This window comes from Macaca nemestrina, chromosome 6, assembly GCF_043159975.1.
Source record: "Macaca nemestrina isolate mMacNem1 chromosome 6, mMacNem.hap1, whole genome shotgun sequence".
Lineage (NCBI taxonomy): Eukaryota > Metazoa > Chordata > Mammalia > Primates > Cercopithecidae > Macaca > Macaca nemestrina.
The window spans coordinates 148,292,582-148,316,166 of NC_092130.1; the positions used below are offsets into that span (position 1 = coordinate 148,292,582).

At 43.6% G+C, this 23,585-nt stretch overlaps 1 long non-coding RNA gene and 2 pseudogenes across 1 annotated transcript in view; all 3 read right to left on the reverse strand.

Annotated features, from left to right (window-relative positions):
* The window catches only part of LOC105473027 (uncharacterized), a 65,087-nt gene that overhangs the window by 35,374 nt on the left and 6,128 nt on the right, over positions 1-23,585 (reverse strand). The gene's annotated exons all lie outside the window — the stretch shown is intronic.
* On the reverse strand, positions 4,945-5,995 carry LOC112425096 (putative transmembrane protein 183BP; annotated as a pseudogene).
* Positions 6,051-13,862, reverse strand: LOC105473026 (transmembrane protein 183A-like; annotated as a pseudogene).

The following is a 23,585-nucleotide window of genomic DNA, read 5'->3' on the forward strand; positions in this document are numbered from 1 at the left end:
AGCCACTGTGCCCGACCCAGACTCTGTGCATTTTTTGCAGAGACAGGATCTCACTATATTGCCCAGGGTGGTCTTGAACTCCTGGGTTCAAGCGATCCTCCCGCCTCAGCCTCCCAAAGTGCTGGGATTAGAGGCGTGAGCGACTATGCCATGCCACAATCACCATCTTGATAACAAGGTTTGTCCACCTCAGTTTGCCTGATAGGGAGTGAGAGGAAAATCTAGACAGACTTCACAGAGAAGATGAAACATTGGCTGGCTCTCAAAGAATGAAGGCTGGATCCAGTGATGATGGCTTTGGGGGAAGACCTGATGAAGCAGATAGATGCCCATGCTTTGCCCCTGAACTGACTGACCTCCCCTTTCCAAACTTCAGTTGGAGCACTTGTACATTCATTCTATATTTTTCAGTCTTCTATCTTTTAAAATGTCCTAATCTTAGAATTAAGGCAAAAAGATAATTGTATGTCCTTTCACTGTCATGCTGGATTTTGTCCGAACAGGTCCACCCAAGTGTTATTCATCTGGAGAATGTACCTTTGTTTGACTCGTTAATTATTATTATTAGGGTCCAGATTCTAGGAAGTTACCTGTTAACTTGTAGGTTTTTGTCTGTTAGAGATGCAAGTGATTCCTATTCTGTATAAAAGACAATCCTAAACATTATAGTTTATTCACCTGTAGGACATAAATTAGATTTCCCTTTAACCTAGCTAACTTATTTCAGCATGTCTTTTCTGCTATATAAACCTCTGTTCCATGAATTCTCCTTCACCCAGATTTATTATCTCTCTGGTCCCTTCATTAAATGTGTTAGATTAGTATTTGACACATGCTCACTATATATTTGATGACAGCATGTTTTTAACTCTTAGAGGGAGACTCAGCCTAAAAAAAATAAAGAAAATTATCCTTTGGCATTCATTTAACAAATATTTATCGAACAACTTTTTTTTTTTCTTTTTTTTTTTTAAGATGGAGTCTCGTCCCGTCGCCCAGGCTGGAGTGCAGTGGCGCAATCTCGGCTCACTGCAACCTCTGCCTCCCAGGTCCCAGTTCAAGGAATTCTCCTGCCTCAGCCTCCCAAGTAGCTGGGATTACAGGTGCGTGCCACCACGCCCAGCTAATTTTTGTATTTTTAGTAGAGATGGGGTTTCGCCATGTTGGCCAGGATGGTCACGAACTCCTGACCTCAAATGATCCACCTGCCTTGGCCTCCCAAAGTGTTGGGATTACAGGTGTGGGCCACCGCACCTGGCCTATTGAACAACTATTATAGGCATCTTAGTCTGTTTAGGCTGCTAGAACAGAATACCATAGACTGGGTAGCTTATAAACAACAGAAATTTATTACTAACAGTTCTGGTGATTGGGAAGTTCAAGATTACAACACTGGCATATTTGGTATCTAGTGATAGCCTACTTACTGTTTCACAGATGGCCTCACAAGGCAAAAGGGGCAAAGGAGCTCTCTAGAGCTCCTTTTATGAGGACACTTATTCTATTTTTGAAGGTACTACCCTCAAGACCTGATCAATTCCCAAAGACCCACATCTTCTAATATCATCACACTAGGGGTTAGGAGTTCAACATATAAATGTTGAGGGAAGCCTGGGCAACAATGGCAAAACCTCATCTCTACCAAAAAAAAAAAATATATATATATATATATAAATACATATATCTAGTGTATATATAGCACATATATAGTACATATATAGTGTGTATATATACATATATAGTACATATATGTAGTGTGTATATATACACACACACATGTGCGCGCGCGCACACACACACATACACACAAAAATCGGCCTAGCATGGTGGTGCCCAGTAGCTGCCAAGTCCCAGCTACTTGGGGGGCTAACCCTCAGGGATCACTTGAGCCCCAGGGGTCGAGGCTGGAGTGAGCCATATTCGCCCTACTGCAAAGGGTCTCAGTTTGTCACCCTGTCTCAAAAAAAAAAAAAAAAAAGGAAAATACAGGGGGAGATATTACAGAGAACAAAATACATGTGGTCTCTGCCCTCACACAGCAAACATTCTAAAGGAAGAAAGATTGCAAATACATCAATAAATTATAGACTATGATTAGGGCAATTAAGAAAAATACGTAAAGTGCTGTGACAGAGATTATTGGGGTAGGCAGTCACAGCAGGCCTCTCTGAGAAGGTGACATGAAGCTGAGACTTGAAAGTTACAGAAGCCAGCTCTGCAAAGAGGGAGCAGGGAAAGGTTCCAAGAAGAAGGAAGCAACAAGCACAGTGGCCCTGCAGTGGAGCCAGCTTCAGAGTGTCCTGGGAACTAGAAGGCCAGATGACAAGAGTGGGATCCATCAAAGGCAAGATGGCCTGAGATGTAGTCAAAGAGGTAGTGTGGAAATTAAACTTTTAATGTCAGGACTTGTCATTACTAAGAACTAAGGAAGGAAGAAGGGGGCTGATCGCCACCTAGAAACTGGGTGGCCTTCACATCTTAATTATTTTATTATACTATTTTATTTTTGATACAGGGTCTCACTCTGTCACCCAGGCTCGAGTGCAGTGGTTCGAACATGGCTCACTGCGTCCTTGACCTCCTCCTGGACTCAGGTGATCCTCCCACCTCAGCCTCCTGGGTACCTGGGGCTACAGACACACACCACCAAGTGTGACTAATTTTTTGCATTTTGTGTAGAGTTGGGATTTCACCATTTTACCCAGGCTGGTCTTGAACTCCTAGGCTCAAGCAATCTGCCCACCTTAGACTCCCAAAATGCTAGGATTACAGGTGTGAGCCACCATGCCTGACCACAACTTAGTTATTTTAATACATCAGATTATCGGCTTTCTTTTAGCTTTCTTAATGTTAATATCTTACATACCATGGTGCAGTACATTTTTCAAAAATAAAAGATTGATCCTGGTACAATACTATTAACTATTCTACTAAACTCAGATTCTTCCAATTTCTCCAGTTTTTCCACTATATTATTTTCTCTGTTCCAGGATACCACATTGCATCATTTGTCATATCTCTTTAGTCCCCTCTAATCTGTGACAGTTTCACAGTCTTCCCCTGTTTTTCTTGACCTTGGCACTCTCAAAGAGTGCCGGGTATTTTGTAGACTGTTTCTCAATTTGAATTTTTCTGATGTTTTCTCATGATTAGACTCAGGTTATGAATTTTAAGGACAAAACAACAGAGGTCATGTGACAAGCATTCTTTTACTTCTTTTTTTTTTCATTCTTGGCTGACCAAAAAAAAAAAGCCTGGCTGAGAACTGTCTTGTGACACTCAGGGAAGGAGAGATTTTGTAATATTCAGGTGAAGAAGGGGAAGGTTTTCATGAAACTGAGGTGGGGAGAAGGATTTCATGTTATTTCACAAAGAGGGAGAAACATGATTATAAGTGAGTAAGTTCAAAAGTCTGGCTTTGGGTCGGGTGTGGTGGCTCACGCTTGTAATCTCAGCACTTTGGGAGGCCAAGGCAGGTGGATCACCTGAGGTCAGGAGTTCAGGACCAGCCAGGGCAACATGGCAAAACCTTGTCTCTATTAAAAATACAAAAAATCAGCCGGGAGTGATGGCACACACCTGTAATCCCAGCTACTCAGGAGGCTGAGACACGAGAATCACTTGAACCCGGGAGGTGGATGTTGCAGTGAGCTGAGATCATGCCATTGCACTCCAGCCTGGGTGACAGAGCGAGACTCCGTCTCAAAAACAAGTCTGGCTTCAGTCAAATACTCTGATAGCATGCATATCAAATAGGACACAGTGTCCAGCAAAATTTTTAAAAGCTGGGGTTTCGCTAAGGTTTGAACCCTTTCTCTCATGGGGAGTTTAAGTCGTGTGAAGCTCTATTGTGGGGTTGTTTCTGTTCATCAGTAGGTAAAGATAGTGTCGCACACAATTAGATTTGAAGTGATTCCAAGACTAGGGGAAGTTGGCAAAGGGTTTTAGACCAGAGACTGGTATTCCGAGCTGAAGAAACAGTATAGTGAAAGGCATGCAGGTGTGAGGGAGCACTTGGCATATTCAAGTAATTGGATTGCTTGAAGGGTAGGATGAGCAAGGGAAGCAGTGAGAGATAAGATTAGAAAAGAGTCAGGGGCCACAGCAGGAAGGGCCTTCTACACCATGTGAAGGTATTCGGGATCTTATAAATGATCCAGAAGTCAACAGTTCACTTCATTCTGAACCATGGTCCAAAGCCCAGCCCAATCCAATTACCTTGCAAGTTTAAGTCACACATTTCAAGCAAAGGTAAGGGGCAAGTTCACCATTTGCTCAGGCAACATTCCTTATCAGTTGGTCAAGACTGTTAGCTAACATGTTATGGAAAACAGCACCTTGTTACTATTGGATCGGCCATCACCAATATTTATTTTGCTTGTGCTACTGAAAGGAGTGGTTGTGTGTCTCAGACATCCTCATTCATTTCTTGTACTGACTGTGTGATTACATGTTCTCTTTTTCTCTAGATCTTTCTATCTTCTCCTTTATAGTTGCCTTGGCACCTTCCACTAATCATTAAATGTTGATTCAATCTCAAGCCCTTTTCTCACCCTATGCTCTTCCTCCCTATATGATTTTATCTAGCCTTGCGCTTCCCTTGCTACCCATGTCCTGAAAATTTGTTTGTTTGTTTATTTATTTTCTTGAGACAGAGTCTTGCTCTGTTGCCCAAGCTGGAGTACAGTGGCTCAATCTCGGCTCACCGCAACTTGCGCCTCCCAGGTTCAAGCAATTATCCTGCCTCGGCATCCTGAGTAGTTGGGATTGCAGGTACCTGCCACCACACCCAGCTAATTTTTGTACATTTAGTAGAGACAGGGTTTTGCCATGTTGGCCAGGCTAGTTTCAAACTCCTGACCTCAGGTGATCTGCTTGCGTCGGTCTCCCAAAGTGCTGAGATTACAGGCATGAGCCACCGTGCCTGGCCAACGTCCTGAAAATTTAAAAATCTATTCCACCTGAATTGCCACCTAAAGCTCTAGGCTGTACTTTTAACTTGTTCCTGGCTTCTGACCCTTCTGTAACACATGAACCTCAAGCTCAGCATGTTCAAAACAAAACTTTGAGGGGTCAGGCACGGTGGCTCACACCCGTAATCTCAGCACTTTGGGAGGCCAAGGCAGGCGTATCACAAGTTCAGGAGATTGAGACCATCCTAGCTAACACAATGAAACCCCATCTCTACCAAAAATACAAAAAACTAGCTGGGCAAGGTGGCGGGCGCCTGTAGTCCCAGCTACTTGGGAGGCTGAGGCAAGAGAATGGCATAAACCCGGGAGCGGAGCTTGCAGTGAACCGAGATCCCGTCACTGCACTCCAGCCTGGGCGACAGAGCGAGAATCCGTCTCAAAAAATAAATAAATAAATATGTTTACAAATCATAGTAATTGTTTTTCCTCTTGATTCAACATTTCTCCCTCCCCTAACAGGAGCCCTAGAGCCTGAAGAGCATGTACATTACTAACCAAATATACAATCCAGCCGCCCTGTCCAAACAGGAATCTGATTACTAATGGACGAGAATCGGGGCTGCCCTCAAGGGATGGGAAGCAGTAACTATGATCTCAGGGAGAATGGGTACTGAGGGTGCCACCAGTCAGAGTCAAAAGCTGTGCACTGGGTTCAGGATGACTTGTGCACCCTGTTCACTGTGCAGTTTCCGACCACCACAGACAGGGGAATCTTGGAACACCAGTCTCACTCGATGATGCCACATGTCCGTGCTCACATTGATAGTAAACAGAGTGAATATCATTCCCATGACAATGGGAATAAAGATGAAATTGAGGTTGGTGACCTGCAGTAGGCAGCAGTCCTGGTATGGATTAGTATGAACATCTTGGTACTGAACGGGAGACTGCAATCCTCCTGTACACTTGCTCTTTAACCTAGGGGACTGTTTTTTTAACTTGAAGTTGAATTTCCACATTGGTTCCTGTCTTTTCCCAACAATCTTTCTGCACCAGAAAAGTAAGTATTTGGAATTCTTTAATGTGCTTTAAAGCACACTAAAGCACCAGAAAGTGCCAGAAAGTACCAGAAATTCTTTAAAGCACCAGAAAGCTGGGGGTGCTTTCTGGAATGGCTGGATTCTTGGAGATTGGAGCAGCAAATGGCTCATACATATATGGTACAGAGATCGGATCACACAAGCCCGGAGACAGCGCAGCTTCTCCATTGACTCTGGTCTCAGTCGCAAAGGCAGGGAAGCATCCAGCGTGTAGTGCCTTCGGTACAACCTGATCCAAAAGGCAGCAGTGCAAATGACAGTCCAAGCATTCTTACAAATCAGAGAAAATTTCACAAGGTCCTCAAGACGGATATAGGAAGCCAGCAACAGCGAAATATCCATGGGATACTCCTCTCCTCCAGCCCGCTCCAGTTCTTCTTTGTGCCTCTTGCTTTTCTTTTTTCTGGAGACAGTTCTCTCACGGATGCTTTCCTCCTGGGCGTCCATCTCATCACTGCTGTCGATGATGTCACAGGGCTCACCGGCCCCAGAAAGAGCTTCCTCTGCAGGAACCTGAGAGGCTTCCAAGCCACAAAGAGATTTTACTTCCTGCTGAACAGCGTTGGCTACGGTTTTCTTGACTCGTCCAGACCTCACGACCGGCGGATCCGAGTTGGCGTAATCCGTCTCGGTCACTCGGCCGAAGCAGGCGTCGTGGGCCTGGAACTTGGGTGGCTTTCCTCTGTTGGGCATGGCGACCGTACCGGGGCGTGGCCTGCCTAGCGGGCGGGGCCCGGGGTCCTGTCTCCCGCGTGAGAGCCGGCCCCGGAAGCCGCACGCCAGCTCCGCCCGGCTCCGCGGCCATCCCACACCGGAGGCCGCTAACTCGCCTACGACTGGCTATTTTTTGTATTTTTTGTAGAGACGGGGTTTCGCCATGGCCTCAAACTCCTGAGCTTAAATCCTCCCGCCTCAGGTTCCGATGAGCCACTGTGCCCGGCCAAATTTGTCGATTTTTATACCCATGTTTTCCCCTTTTCCCCATATACTTGATGTCACATCTTCATCTCTCATCTGAACTATTATTTCATCATAGGACTTACCACTCTCTGTAGTGATTTATTCGGATTACATCTGTGTTGAGGAATAGGCACGGGATGCTCTGTGGCGCTAGTTCTTACCTATATATGTATGAAACCTGGGCAAGCCCCATAGTTTATCTTTCATTCTAAGAGGTAAAAAATATTCTGATCACGGCAGGACGTGGTGGTTCACTCCTGTAATCTCAGCACTTTGGGAGGCCGGGGCAGGCAAATCACTTAAGGCCAGGAGTTCAAGACCAGCCTGGCCAAGATGGTGAAACCCCGTCTTTACTAAAAATACAAAAATTAGCTGGGCATGGGGGCTCGCACCTGTAATCCCAGCTACTCAGGAGGCTAGGGCAGGAGAATCACTCGAGCCTGGGAGGCGGAGGTTGCAGTAAGCCGAGATCAGCCATTGCACTCCAGGCTGGGCAACAAGAGCAAAACTCTGTCTCAAAAAAAAAAAAAAAGAAAGAAAATATTCTGATTGCTTTCAGCCACATGAAAAACTAATGTTAGAAATTAATATGTCTGATGCAGTACAATAATCGGAACTCTTGACTTTATGTCAACTTAAAGCACCTTCCTTTCCTCAGTGTGGCCTGCTCAAGGCAGAAGCTTGCAGTCAAGAAGAGGGTGGTTGTCTGCTTCTCTTTTTCCTCTGGGAGCCTCTCCTCCACGGCCTGCACTTTCTGGGACTTCTAACCCTTCAGGCTTGGAGTTTCTCTGAACATGTTAAATGATTTGAGCTGATGCTTCTCTCCTGGTTACTCCAATGGGCTGGCCAGGAAGCTCTCTGACTGTTCCTCTTCACTTGGAGGTGGGGGATGGCCTCTGCTTTGGTTGGTCACTCATCACCACTGGCAACCTTAACATGGGGTGGCCATCTCCACACGGACTCTCTCTCTGTTGTGTCCCATCACACTCTCAGGCAGTCCTCTTGGGCAAGATCTCTTTTTCTCTTTTTTAAAAACAGGGTCTTGCTATGTTGCCTAAGCTGGAGTGCAGTGGCTATTCATAGGCGCGATCATAGCTCGCTGTGGCCTCCAACTCCTGGGCTCAAGCAGTCCTCCTGCCTCAGCCTCCCAAGTAGCTGGGACTGTAGTCACACCCCACAGTGCCAGGCAAAATCTCTTTATAAATGATGCCAGGTCAGAATTCATACATCATGTTTCACCTCTGGTCCCAGAAAATAAGCACCTTAGACCCACTGCTTGGGGAGCGCAGCTGCTTCTAAGGCAGCCTCGAAACCTTTTTTTTTCAATGACAAATTTATTGAGATATAATGCACATATCATAAAATTCAGCACTGAAGCACATTTCCATGGGTGTTAACATATTCACAAGGTTGCATAACCATCCCCTCTTTCTAATTTCAAATATTTTCATCACTCCAAAAAGAAACCCCTGACGCATTAGCAATCATTCTGCATTCCCTCCTTCTTCTAACCTCTGGAAACCACCAATCTACTTCCTGTTTCTATGAATTTTTTATTCTGGACATTTCATATAAATGGAACTGTACAAGACGTAGTCTTTTGTGTCTGCCTTCTTTAACTTAGCATTATGTTTTCAAGGTTCATCCATGTTGTAGCATGAATCGGATCACCATTTCTTTTTATGACTGAAAATATTCCATGGTTTGGAGATACCACATTTTGTTTATTTATGTTTGGTTATTGATGGACATTTGGGTTGTTTCCATTTGTTGGTTATTATGAATAATGCTACTATGAGCATTCATGTGCAAGTTTTTGTATGGACATATGTTTTCATTTTTCTTGGGCATATACATAGGAGCACAATTGCCTGGTCATATGGTGACTCTATGTTTAAATTTTTGAGGAACTGCCAAACTGTTTTCCAAAATGGCTGCACCATTTTACAATCCCATCGCAATGTATGAGGGTTTCTAATTTCTCCATATCCTGGCCAGTGCTTCCTGTTTTGTTTTCTTTGTTATTTTACACATCTAGCAGACATGAAGTAGTATTTCACTGAGGCTTTGATTTGCATTTTCCCAAACTACCAGATGATGTTGAGCAGCTGTTCATGTACTTATTAGTCCCTTGTATATCTTCTTTAGAGAAAGTCTATTCAAATCCTTTGCCCATTGTTTTTCAAATTCTATTTTTGTTCAGGGGGTAAATGTCCAGGTTTGACACATTAGTAAATTGTGTGTCACTGAGGTTTGGTGTACAAATGATCCCATCACCCAGGTAGTGGGCATAGGTAGTTTTTCAACCCTCACCCTTCTTCCATCCTCCCTCCTCTAGTAGCCCCCAGTGTCAGTGGACAAGGCAGCTCCTGCCTATGAGCCCAGCATTTGGAAGGCCAGGGAAGGAGGATTGCTTTTGCCCAAGAATTTGAGAACAGCCAGGGCAACATAGTGAGACTCTGTCTCTACAAAAAAAAAAAAAAAGTTGTCTTTTTAAAAAATTTATCCAGGTATGGTGGCACATGCCTGTAATCTTAGTTACTCAGGAGGCTAAGTTGGGAGGATCACTTGATCCCTGGAGGTTAAGGCTGCAGTGAGCTGTGATTGTGCCACTGCATTCCAACCTGGGTGACAGAGTGAGATCTTGTCTCAAAATTAATTAATTCTCACTCTGTACCCAGTGTTATTATCCCTTCTTATGTCCTTGTGTACTCAGTATTTAGCGCCCACTTATAAGTTAGAACATGTGGTGTTTGGTTTTCTGTTCCTGCATTAATTCACTTAGGATAATGGCCTCCACCTGCATCCATGTTACTGCAAAGGATGTGATTTCATTCTTTTTTATGGCTGCATAGTATTCCATGGTGTATATGTACCACATTTTCTTTATCTAGTTCACCGTTCATTGGCACCTAGGTTGATGCATTGTCTTTGCTATGGTGAAAGTGCTGTGATAAACATACGAGCGCACATGTCTTTTTGGTAGAATGACTTACTTTCCTTTGGGTATATACCCAGTAATAGGATTGCTGGGTTGAATGGTAGTCCTCTTTTAAGTTCAGAAATCGCCAAACCCTTTTCCATGGGGACTGAACTAATTTACATTCCCACCAACAGTGTATAAACATTCCCTTTTCTGTGCAACCTCAGCAACATCTGTCATTTTTTGACCTTTTTTTTTTTTTTTTTTTTGAGACGAGTCTCACTCTGTCACCCAGGCTGGAGTGCAGTGACGTGATCTTGGCTCACTGCAAGCTACGCCTCCTGGGTTCATGCCATTCTCCTGCCTCAGCCTCCGGAGTAGCTGGAACTACAGGCACCCACCACCACGCCCAGCTAATTTTTGTATTTTTAGTAGAGACAGGGTTTCACTGTGTTAGCCAGATGGTCTCGTTCTCCTGACCTCATAATTCGCCCACCTCGGCCTCCCAAAGTGCTGGGATTACAGGCATGAGCCACTGTGCCTGGCCCATTTTTTGACTTTTTAATAGCCAACCAGAGTGACATGAGATGGTATCTAATTGTGGTTTCGATTTGTATTTCTTTAATGATTAGTGATGGTGAGCATTTTTTCATGTATTTGTTGGCTGCATGTATATCATCTTTTTTTTTTTTATACTTTATGTTCTAGGGTACATGTGTACAACGTGCAGGTTTGTTACATATGTATACATGTACCATGTTGGTGTGCTACACCCATTAACTCATTATTTACATTAGGTATTTCTCCTAATGCTATTCCTCCCCTCTCCCCCCACCCGACAGCAGGCCCCAGTGTGTGATGTTCCCCTTCCTGTGTCCAAGTGTTCTCATTGTTCAATTCCCACCTATGAGTGAGAACATGCGGTGTTTGGTTTTCTGTTCTTGCAACAGTTTGCTGAGAATTATGATTTCCAGCTGCATCCATGTCCCTACAAAGGACATGAACTCATCCTTTTTTAATGGCTGCATAGTATTCCATGGTGTATATGTGCCACATTTTCTTAATCCAGTCTGTCATTGCTGGACATTTGGGTTGGTTCCAAATCTTTGCTATTGTGAATAGTACCACAATAAACATACGTGTGCATGTGTCTTTATAGCAGCATGATTTATAATCCTTTGGGTATATACCCAGTAATGGAATGGCTGGACCAAATGGTATTTCTAGTTCTAGATCCTTGAGGAATCGCCACACTGTCTTCCACAATGGTTGAACTAGTTTACAGTTCCACCAACAGTGTAAAAGTGTTCCTATTTCTCCACATCCTCTCCAACACCTGTTGTTTCCTGACTTTTTAATGATTGCCATTCTAACTGGTATGAGATGGTATCTCATTGTGGTTTTGATTTGCATTTCTCTGATGGTTACTGATGACAAGCATTTTTTCATGTGTCTGTTAGCTGCATAAATGTCTTCTTTTGAGAAGTGTCTGTTCATATCCTTTGCCCACTTTTTGGTGGGGTTGTCTGTTTTTTTCTTGTAAATTTGTTTGAGTTCTTTGTAGGTTCTGGATATTAGCCCTTTGTCAGATGAGTAGATTGCAAAAATTTTCTCCCATTCTGTAGGTTGCCTGTTCACTCTGACGGTAGTTTCTTTTGCTGTGCAGAAACTCTTTAGTTTAATTAGATCCCATTTGTCAATTTTGGCTTTTGTTGCCATTGCTTTTGGTGTTTTACACATGAAGTCCTGGCCCATGCCTATATTCTGAATGGTATTACCTAGGTTTTCTTCTAGGGTTTTTATGGTTTTAGGTCTAACATTTAAGTCTCTAATCCATCTTGAATTAATTTTTGTGTAAGGCGTAAGGAAAGGATCCAGTTTCAGCTTTCTACTTATGGCTAGCCAGTTTTCCCAGCACCATTTATTAAATAGGGAATCCTTTCCCCATTTCTTGTCTTTGTCAGGTTTGTCAAAGATCAGATGGTTGTAGATGTGGGGTATTATTTCTGAGGGGTCTGTTCTGTTCCATTGGTCTATATCTCTGTTTTGGTACCAGTATCATGTTGTTTTGGTTACTGTAGCCTTGTAGTATAGTTTGAAGTCAGGTAGCGTGATGCCTCCAGCTTTGTTCTTTTGGCTTAGGATTGTCTTGGCAATGTGGGCTCTGTTTTGGTTCCACATGAACTTTAAAGTAGTTTTTTCCAATTCTGTGAAGAAAGTCACTGGTAGCTTAATGGGGATGGCATTGAATCTATTACCTTGGGCAGTATGGCCATTTTCATGATATTGATTCTTCCTATCCATGAGCATGGTATGTTCTTCCATTTGTTTGTGTCCTCTTTTATTTCATTAAGCAGTGGTTTGTAGTTCTCCTTGAAGAGGTCCTTCTCATCCCTTGTAAGCTGGATTCCTAGGTATTTTATTCTCTTTGAAGCAATTGTGAATGGGAGTTCACTCATGATTTGGCTCTCTGTCTATTATTGATGTATAGGAATGCTTGTGATTTTTGCACATTGATTTTGTATCCTGAGATTTTGCTGAAGTTGCTTATCAACTTAAGGAGATTTTGGGCTGAGACAATGAGGTTTTCAAAATATACAATCATGTCATCTGCAAACAGGGACAATTTGGCTTCTTCTTTTCCTAATTGCATACCCTTTATTTCTTTCTCTTGCCTGATTGCCCTGGCCATAATTGCCAACACTATGTTGAATAGCAGTGGTGAGAGAGGGCATCCCTGTCTTGTGCCAGTTTTCAAGGGGAATGCTTCCAGTTTTTGCCCATTCAGTATGATATTGGCTGTGGGTTTGTCATAAATGGCTCTTATTATTTTGAGATATGTTCCATCAATACCGAATTTATTGAGAGTTTTTAGCATGAAGGGCTGTTGAATTTTGTCAAAGGCCTTTTCTGCATCTACTGAGATAATCATGTGGTGTTTGTCTTTGGTTCTGTTTATATGATGGATTATGTTTATTGATTTGCATACGTTGAACCAGCATTGCATCCCAGGGATGAAGCCCACTTGATCGTGGTGGATAAGCTTTTTGATGTACTGCTGGATTTGGTTTGCCAGTATTTTACTGAGGATTTTTGCATCGATGTTCATCAGGGATATTGGTCTAAAATTCTCTTTTTCTGTTGCGTCTCTGCCAAGCTTTGGTATCAGGATGATGCTGGCCTCATAAAATAAGTTAGGGAGGATTCCCTCTTTTTCTATTGATTAGAATAGTTTCAGAAGGAATGGTACCAGCTCCTCCTTGTACCTCTGGTAGAATTCGGCTGTGAATTCGTCTGGTCCTGGACTTTTTTTGGTTGGTAGGCTATTAATTATTGCCTCAATTTCAGAGCCTGCTATTGGTCTATTCAGGGATTCAACTTCTTCCTGGTTTAGTCTTTGGAGAGTGTATGTGTCCAGGAATTTATCCATTTCGTCTAGGTTTTCTAGTTTATTTGCATAGAGGTGTTTATAGTATTCTCGGATGGTAGTTTGTATTTCTGTAGGATCAGTGGTGATATCCCCTTTATCATTTTTTATTGTGTCTATTTGATTCTTGTCTCTTTTCTTCTTTATTAGTCTTGCTAGTGGTCCATCAATTTTGTTGATCTTTTCAAAAAACCAGCTCCTGGATTCACTGATTTTTTTTGAAGGGATTTTTGTGTCTCTATCTCCTTCAGTTCTGTTCTGATCTTAGTTATTTCTTACCTTCTGCTAGCTTTTGAATGTGTTTGCTCTTGCTTCTCTAGTTCTTTTAATTGTGATGTTAGGTTGTCAATTTTAGATCTTTCCTGCTTTCTCTTGTGAGCTTTTAGTGCTATAAATTTCCCTCTACACACTGCTTTAAAGTGTCCCAGAGATTCTGGTTTTGTATCTTTTTTCTCATTGGTTTCAAAGAACGTCTTTACTTCTGCCTTCATTTCATCATGTAGCCAGTTGTCATGAGGAGCAGGTTGTTCTCTTTCCATGTAGTTGAGCAGTTTTGATTCATTTTCTTAATCCTGAGTTCTAGTTTGATTGCACTGTGGTCTGAGAGACAGTTTGTTATAATTTCTGTTCTTGTACATTTGCTGAGGAGTGCTTTACTTCCAATTATGTGGTCAATTTTGGAATAAGTGCGATGTGGTGCTGAGAAGAATGTATATTCTGTTGATTTGGGGTGGAGAGTTCTGTAGATGTCTGTTAGGTCTGCTTGGTGTAGAGTTGAGTTCAATTCCTGGATATCCTTGTTAACTTTCTGTCTCATTGATCTGTCTAATGTTGACAGTGGGGTGTTAAAGTCTCCCATTATTATTGTGTGGGGGTCTATGTCTCTTTGTAAGTCTCTAAGTATTTGCTTTATGAATCTGGGTGCTCCTGTATCAGGTGCATATATATTTAGAATAGTTAGCTCTTCTTGTTGAATTGATCTCTTTACCATTATGTAATGGCCTTCTTTGTCTCTTGATCTTTGTTGGTTTAAAGTCTGTTTTATCAGAGACTAGGATTACAACCCCTGCCTTTTTTTGTTTTCCATTTGCTTGGTAGATCTTCCTCCATCCCTTTGTTTTGAGCCTATGTGTGTCTCTGCATGTGAGATGGGTCTCCTGAATACAGCAAACAGATGGGTCTTGACTCTTTATCCAATTTGCCAGTCTGTGTCTTTTAATGGGAGCATTTAGTCCATTTACATTTACAGTTAATATTGTTATGTGTGAATTTGATTCTGTCATTATGATATTAGCTGGTTATTTTGCTCGTTAGTTGATGCAGTTTCTTCCTAGCATCGATGGTCTTTACATTTTGGCATGCTTTTGCAGTGGCTGGTTCCAGTTTTTCCTTTCCATGTTTAGTGCTTCCTTCAGGGTCTCTTGTAAGGCAGGCCTGGTGGTGACAAAATCTCTCAGCATTTGCTTGTCTGTAAGGATTTTATTTCTCCTTCACTTATGAAGCTTAGTTTGGCTGGATATGAAATTCTGGTTTGAAAATTCTTTTCTTTAAGAATGTTGAATATTGGCCCCCACTCTCTTGTGGCTTGTAGAGTTTCTGCCGAGAGATCTGCTGTTAGTCTGATGGGCTTCCCTTTGTGGGTAACCCGACCTTTTTCTCTGGCTGCCCTTAACATTTTTTCCTTCATTTCAACTTTGGTGAATCTGACAATTATGTGTCTTGGAGTTGCTCTTCTCGAGGAGTATCTTTGTGGCATTCTCTGTATTTCCTGAATTTGAATGTTGGCCTGCCTTGCTAGGTTGGGGAAGTTCTCCTGGATAATATCCTGCAGAGTGTTTTCCAACTTGGTTCCATTCTCCCCATCATTTTCAGGTACACCAATCAGACGTAGATTTGGTCTTTTTACATAGTCCCATATTTCTTGGAGGCTTTGTTCATTTCTTTTTACTCTTTTTTCTCTAAACTTCTCTTCTCACTTCATTTCATTCATTTGATCTTCAATCACTGATACCCTTTCTTCCAGTTAATTGAGTCAGTTCCTGAAGCATGTGCATTTGTCACATAGTTCTAGTGTCATGGTTTTCAGCTCTATCAGGTCATTTAAGGACTTCTCTACGTTGGTTATTCTAGTTAGCCATTCGTCAAATCTTTTTTCAAGGTTTTTAGCTTCTTCGTGATGGTTTTGAACTTCCTCCTTTAGCTCGGAGAAGTTTGATCATCTGAAGCCTTCTTCTCTCAACTCATCAAAGTCTTTCTCCCTCTAGCTTTGTTCTGTTGCTGGTGAGGAACTGCGTTCCTTTGGAGAGGGAGAGGCACTCTGATTTTTAGAATTTTCAGCTTTTCTGCACTGCTTTTTCCCCATCTTTGTGGTTTTATCTACCTTTGATCTTTGATGATGGTGATGTACAGATGGAGTTTTGGTGTGGATGTCCTTTCTATTTGTTAGTTTTCCTTCTAACAGTCAGGACCCTCAGCTGCAGGTCTGTTGGAGTTTGCTCAAGGTCCACTCCAGACCCTGTTTGCCTGGGTATCAGCAGTGGAGGCTGCAGAAGAGTGAATTTTGCTGAACAGCAAATGTTGCTGCCTGATTGTTCCTCTGGAAGCTTCATCTCAGAGGGATACCCGGCCATGTGAGGTGTGAGGTGTCAGTCTGCCCCAGTGGGGGTTGTCTCCCAGTTAGGCTACTCAGGGTCAGGCACCCACTTGAGCAGGCAGTCTGTCCATTGTCAGATCTCAAACTCCATTCTGGGCAAACAACTACTCTCTTCAAAGCTGTCAGACAGGGACATTTGAATCTGCAGAGGTTTCTGCTGCCTTTTGTTTAGCTATGCCCTGTCCCCAGAGGTGAAGTTTACAGAGGCAGGCAGGCCTCCTTGAGCTGCGGTGGGCTCCACCCAGTTCGAGCTTCCTGGCCACTTTGTTTACCTACTCAAGCCTCAGCAATGGCAGGCGCCCTTCCCCCAGCCTCGCTGCTGCCTTGCAGTTAGATCTCAGAAGGCTGTGCTAGCAATGAGGGAGGCTCTGTGGGTGTGGGACTCTCTGAGCCAGGTGTGGGATATAATCTCCTGGTGTGGTGTTTGCTAAGACCCTTGGTAAAGCACAGTATTAGGGTGGGAGTGACCCGATTTTCCAGGTGTTGTGTGTCATGGTTTTCCTTGGCTAGGAAAGGGAATTCCCTTCCTCCTTGCACTTCCTGGGTGAAGTGATGCCGTGCCCTGCTTCGGCTCTCACTTGGTGTGCTGTACCCCCTGTCCTGCACCCACTTGCTGACACACCCCAGTGAGATGAACCCGGTACCTCAGTTGGAAATGCAGAAATCACCCGTCTTCTGTGTCACTCACGCCGGGAGCTGGAGGCTGGAGCTGTTACTATTCGACCATCTTGGAACCACCGTCCATGTATATCATCTTTTGAGAAGTGTCTGTTCATGTCCTTTGACCATTTTTTAATGAGGTTGTGTGTTTTTTGCTTGTTGAATTAAGTTCCTTATAGATTCTGGATATCAGACCTTTGTTGGATGCATAGTTTGCAAATATTTTCTCCCATTCTGTAGGTAGGCTGTTTAGTCTGTTTATAGTTTTTTGGTTTGTTTGGTTTTTGTTTGTTTGTTTTTGCTATGCAGAAATTCTTTATTTTAATTAGGTTCCACTTGTCAATTTTTTTGTTGCAATTGCTTTTGAGTACTTCATTATAAACTCTTTGCCGAGGCCAATGTCCAGAATAGTGTTTCCTAGGTTTTCTTCTAGAATTTGTAGAGTTTAAGGTCTTACGTTTAAGACTTCAATCCATTGTGAGTTAGTTTTTGTATATGGTGAAAGGCAGGAGTCCAGTTTCATTCTTCTGCAAATGGCTAGTCAGTTATCCCAGCACCATTTATTGAATAGGGAGTCCCTTCCACATTGCCTGTTATTGTCAACTTTGTCAAAGATCATATGGTTGTAGATGTGTGGCTTTATTTCTTGGTTCTCTATCCATTGGTCTATGCACCTGTTTTTGTGCCAGTACCATGCTATTTTAACTTCTGTAGCCTTATAGTTTGAATTCGGGTAGTGTGATGCCTCTAGCTTTGTTTTTTTTGTTTAGGATTGCTTTGGTTGTCCCCTTTTGCCTATTTTTAAACTGGGTTTTTGTGCTTTGGTTGTTGAATTGTTAGAGTTATTTATATATTCTGGATCCTGGCCTCCTTTTTAAAGCCGGCTGAAAGGCATCACCAACTGTGGTTTTGCCCTGGGGATTTTTCAAACTGTAGTAGGCTAGGATGGGGGACCTTTGTGAAGCTTTTTAGATAGTTCTCTTGCAAGTATGGCCCATTAACCACTCTCTCCAAAGAAATCCTTTCTCTCCAATCTTTTTTTTTTTTTTTTTTTTTCAGACAGGGTCTTGCTGTCTGTCACCCAGACTGGAGTGTGGTAGTATGATCTTGGCTCACAGCAGCCTCAACCTCCCAGGCTCAAGCGATCTTCCCACCTCAGCCTCCTGAGTAGCTGGGACCACAGGCTTGTCCCACCATGCTCGGCTAATTTTTTAATTTTTGTAGAGACAGGGTCTCACTGTCCAGGCTCATCTTGAACTTCTGGGCTGAGGCAATCCTCCCACCTTGGCCCCCCAAAGTACTGGGATTATAGGCATGAGCCACCCTACTCAGACATCGTTTCCAGACTTTTTGATCTTCAACTCAATCTTTTATGACTTTGAGGGGGATAAAGGGACAAGAATAACAAAAAATGTTTTATCTGCTCCCTTTCCAGGTCCCACATAGTTAGGGTGACTAATTTATCATCCAAACCAGAAAACTTTTGAATGAAAGGAGGTACTGGGGCCGGGCGCAGTGGCTCACGCCTGTAATCCCAGCACTTTGGGAGGCCGAGCAGGGCGGATCACGAAGTCAGGAGATCGAGACTATCCTGGCTAACATGGGGAAACCCCGTCTCTACTAAAAATACAAAAAATTAGCCGGGCGTGGTGGCGGGCGCTTGTAGTCCCAGCTACTCCCGCGGCTGAGGCAGGAGAAGAGCGTGAACCCGAGAGGCGGAGATTGCAGTGAGTGGAGATCGCGCCACTGCCCACCAGCCTAGGTGACAGAGTGAAACTCTGTCTCGAAAGAAAGGAAGGAAGGAAGGAAGGAAGGAAGGAAGGAAGGAAGGAAGGAAGGAAGGAAGGAAGGAAGGAAGGAAGGAAGGAAGGAAGGGGCCAGGAGCTGTGGCTCACACCTGTAATCCTAGCACATTGGGAGGCTGAAGTGGGTTGATCACCTGAGGTCAGGAATTCAAAACCAGCCTGGCCAACATGGTGAACCCCCATCTCTACTAAAAATACAGAAAATTAGCCAGGCGTGGTGGTGGACGCCTATAATCCCAACTACTCGGGAGCCTGAGGCAGGAGAATCGCTTGAACCTGGGAGGTGGAGGTTGCAGTGAGTTGACATCCTGCTACCTCACATCAGCCTGGGCAACAAGAGTGAAACTCCACCTAAAAAAAAAAGAAAAAGAAAAAGAAAAGAAAAAGAAAGGAGGCACTAAAATAATGAAAATAATATTATTGGAAGTTTTATTTATTAACTGATAGATTGACTTCATTTTGTCAGTGGGGTTGCCTATAATAAAATTCTCTTCAAACCCTACTTTCAAAAATACAGTGTCCTAAAAAATAAAAAATATCAAAACTCTGTATAGCAAGAATGTTTTCACATTGATTATCTAAACAAAAAAAATAACCTAAGCACGCCCAGTTCTCCCGGTATAAATTCATGATCCATAACCAATTCCTCTCAGCCGCACTCCTTCCCTCTCTCATGGCCCACGGGAACCTTCAGCTCTCCTTTACCACTTGGGAGCCGCAGGAAACTTAAGGGATAATTCCTGACTGTCTCTAACTAGTCTCACGAGGCCACCATCTCTTCTGTTCTCCTCACGTGGTGGTGGATCACATCTGCCAGTCTGCCACCTTCTTAAAATTCTAGGTGAGACACAAAGAAGTCCATATTGCTCTTAGATCTGTGGACATAAAGAGGGGTTCTTATCACCCAGGCCCATGACAGTGAGGGTTGGGGGTGTAGTGTATGGCCCTTATATTCTTCCTAACTCTTCAACTGCTTTATTCTTCTTGACTTGAAGGATTTTTTCTAGTTGGGGTGAGAAAGACTCAGGAAAAAAGGATTCCTGCCATTTGCAAATCCTTTCAAGTTTTCCATCTTAGGTTAAACTCTCAGCTCTAGAATTGGAAGCTGAGTCTACTCTGTCCATTTCTGGCTTTCTCCTGAGACCCACGGTATACCCATGTTCCCTGGTCTGAACAGGGTGGTCAAAGGAGAAAAAAAAACATCACTTTATTATTCAAGAATATACATACACACGTGTGTGTGTATATGTGTGATAATTATATTTATACATCAGCTTATTGAAGGAGTAGACACTTAGAAGGAAACACTCTATCTGGTCACTAGACCACCACTAATAATTAGGTGTTCTCTCCTCCATTATCCAATTCCTTGTCCCCCTGAATGCTAGCCAGCACCTCAGATAGATGGCAACTTTTCTGCCCAACTCTGCATTTCTAAATGACCTCAGCTTTGGTGCACCTGCCAATGGAAGGTTGAAATAATCTTCCACTGACCACAACTGCTGGGCATGGACATAAATAATAAAACAAGGAGCAATTCCTGATGAATTGCTGGGTTTCTTGTGTACCCCCCCTACTCCCGTCGTGTGGGAGCAACCTCATTTCCCGTTTCACAGTGTCATTCACCCCAGCCAACGCCATTACCCTTTTTTGCCTGCTCATGGCTAGGACAGAAACCATTACTGTGTCACCTATGGGAAGTATTCCTCCCTTAGAGAGTAAGACCACCAGCTGAGCATGATGGCTCACCCTGTAATCCCAGCACTTTGAGAGGGGAAGGTGAAGGATCGTGTGAGCCCAGGAGTTGGAGAGTAGCCTGGGCAATGTAGTGAGACCACATCTCTATTTTTTAACAAAAGTTTTTAAAAATTAAAAATAAATAAATAGGCCAGGTATGGTGGCGCATGCCTGTAATCCCAGCTACTCAGGAGGCTGAAGCGGGAAAATCACTTGAACCTAGGAGGCGGAGGTTCCAGTGAGCTGAGATTGTGCCACTGCCCTCCAACTTGGGTGACAGAGCGAGACTCCGTCTCAAAAAATAAAATAAAATAAAAGTAAAGTAAATAAATAAATAAGAGAACAAACTAAATAAGACAGCAAAGCCCAGAGTTGCATACACAGGAAGCAAACATTTTATAATTGAGTACTGAGGTAAAACTTTGAAAGGCACCACCGCCAAATCCTGTATTTCCTGTACCTGTATTTCCTTCCAGGTATCAGATGCTTCAAGTTCCTAAGTACATGATAAAACTAGTTAACTGTTAGCATGGTATCTCACTGTCTTTTACTTTCCTTGTGAAGTGAGTTCCTTAACTGAAGACTTATCTCCCTCAGACACTTGGACCATCATTTTATCTGCTGGGTCATACAGACCAATTGGTACCTCCTCTTCTTCTACAGTCTGGATGAGCTAGAGAGAATTCTCTTGTTCTGTACCCAAATAAGGCTAGCATAACTGGGTTCACCAAGTAAATGGGTTGAAGCAGGGCCCCAAATGTGTTCTCTGTTACCTCTAATATGCAAGGAGCCCTATCAATTGGAGAGGATTATCTATCGATATTTCAGTCCACTAGGTCCTCTCCTAGCATTTATTTTTCTTTCTGTTTTTACAGAGAGGGTCTTGTTCTGTCACCCAGCCTGGAGTGCAATGGTGCAATCACTGCCCACTGTAACCTTGAATTCTCCAGACCTAGTGACCCTCCCACCTCAGCCTCCTGAGTAGCTGGAAGTACAGGTGTGCACCACTACATCCAGCCAATATTTAAATTTTTTGTGGAGACAGGGTCTCACTATGTTGCCCAGGATAGTCTCAAATTCCTAGTTTCAAGTGACTCTCCCACCTTGGCCTCCCCAAAAACTGGGATTACAGGCATGAGCTATGGCGCCCAACCCTCCCCCAGAAGATTAACTGAAGTAGCAAGTCCTTGTATTTTCATAGGATTTGTTTCTCACCCGCTAGCATATATGGGTCTAAGATATCTAGATCAACATCTGTGATACTGGTTACTTCTTATTCCCCAGGCCTTATATGTGTGCTGTATTCAATGTAGACCAGCCTTATGTCTTATGGGATGGTAAGATGGTCATGATCCCTACCAGACTCAATATATCCCCGAGGCAGCATGGTAAAAGTATATATGTCTGCTAGGTGAAAGCTAACTATTTCTGGAATACCCTTTATCAGAATGGGTAAAAAAACACACTTGCGCCGGGCGTGGTGGCTCACGCCTGTAATCCCAGCACTTTAGGAGGCTGAGGCAGGTGGATCATGAGGTCAGGAGATTGAGATCATCCTGGTTAACACAGTGAAACCCCGTCTCTACTAAAAATACAAAAAATTTGGTGGCGGGCGCCTGTAGTCCCAGCTACTTGGGAGGCTGAGGCAGGAGAATGGTGTGAACCCTGGAGGCAGAGCTTGCAGTGAGCCAAGATTGCGCCACTGCACTCCAGCCTGGGTGACAGAGTGAGACTCTGTCTCAAAAAAAAAAAAAAAAAAAATACACTTGCTAGATCAGTTGCTGGTGCCTGGGACTGTGTTAATATGCTCCAAAATGGAAACCATGTCTTGGCCAGTCGCTGTAGGAGAAGTTATCAACTAATTAGGCTTACTTAATCCACTGTTGTTTCCAGAATCCATCTATCCTCATACTGGCCATTCTGAGGAACTTAGCTGTAGTTTCAAAATCTTTAACTATGGGGCTAATCTTCGTGATTCCCCTGGAGGTGTGGTATTGGTTTTGATTTATTATTCTGGTAGGGAGAAGAAACTTCAATGGTTCCCTCTTGGCTCTTCCAACGACAGTCATTCTTACTGTGTGTGTCAGAGAGCCACTACTGGGGACCTACCAATCCAACTCTGTGCTGTATTCAGGATCTGGAGAAATAATTACTGGGCTTTTCATAAATAGACCCAGGTTAAAATCCTACTTACCACTGATGACCATTAGACCCACCGTAATCAGGAACTACAGTAGATTTATGTATCTCATGTAAGTTCAGAGCCAATATTCACTATTCCCTGAAAAGTTTGTGTCTCTCCCTTGCCCCTGTACACAGCTATCCAGATAAATAGTTCCTCTGAAAAAGGCAAGCAGGAGGTTTCAAGTATGTAATTGAGCTTATATGGGTCCTTCCTTGTAGGCATTTGGTGTCCTCTCCATTCTGTGCATCTGGTTCTGTTACCAATCTCAGACCTGTGAATTGGAAGATAAGCTATGTCTACCACGGTGGTTCAAATCAGGCCTCTATTCACCAAGCTGGTTTGGTTTGAGTTAGTTATTCACATCACAGAAAACCTGCGCAGGTCATCTGTTGATCTCATTACCCCAGATGCCATAGCAGAGATCTTGGAGGATCAGACCCTTGTCAAATATTTTTCCCAAGCCTGCCCTAGAGCCTCATGTAACCGTGCCCAAGTTGCCTATGGTCATTAAACAATTGGCATCACTTATACTCTGCCACAGTTCACTCCAAGACACTTGCTGATAATAGAAAACAAGTTTCAACTTTGGCATTTGCCTACCAGCAATTCTAGCCTGCAGACTTCTGATATGTTTCTGATAAGCTGGCCCCTATTTAGGGGCCTAGCAGTGGCCAAGGGACCTTCTCCAAACTGCTTAGCCGCTGGAAACAATGAGGCCACTGTGGGCGGAGAGGAGTGCAGCAGCCTGCTGGCTCAGCCAAGTCCACCATGGTGGGACCTCGCCCAAAGCCTGCCCTCCTGCTCTGTTCCCTCCCCGGAATTATGAGAAGCAGGGACATCCTCCCAGCCCCCTCACCTCATCTGCCAGCCCAAACCAGCTGCACCTAGAGTGTCCTCAAGCTCTGCCCACATTGACATCCAGACTGCCATGACTCTCTAAGAAGCAGGGGCACGTGGGCCAGGCCGGAAAGCGTGGGGGTGATGAGACAGGACATATGCCTGTGATCCTCTGCAGGGGAGACAGCAAGATCACAGGGGATTTCTGGTGTCAGTCCTGACACCCACAGGCAAGAAGAGCTTAAGAGATTGTGAGAGCAGTGACAGGCAGGGTCCCCTGCCCCCAGGCCTCCTTTCCCACACCCATTCCATAAAGTTGCTCCCTGAGGAGGTCTGGTGCTGGTGGCCTCGCCCTCTGGGGTTGGGACCCTGGCAGGCAGTGTGG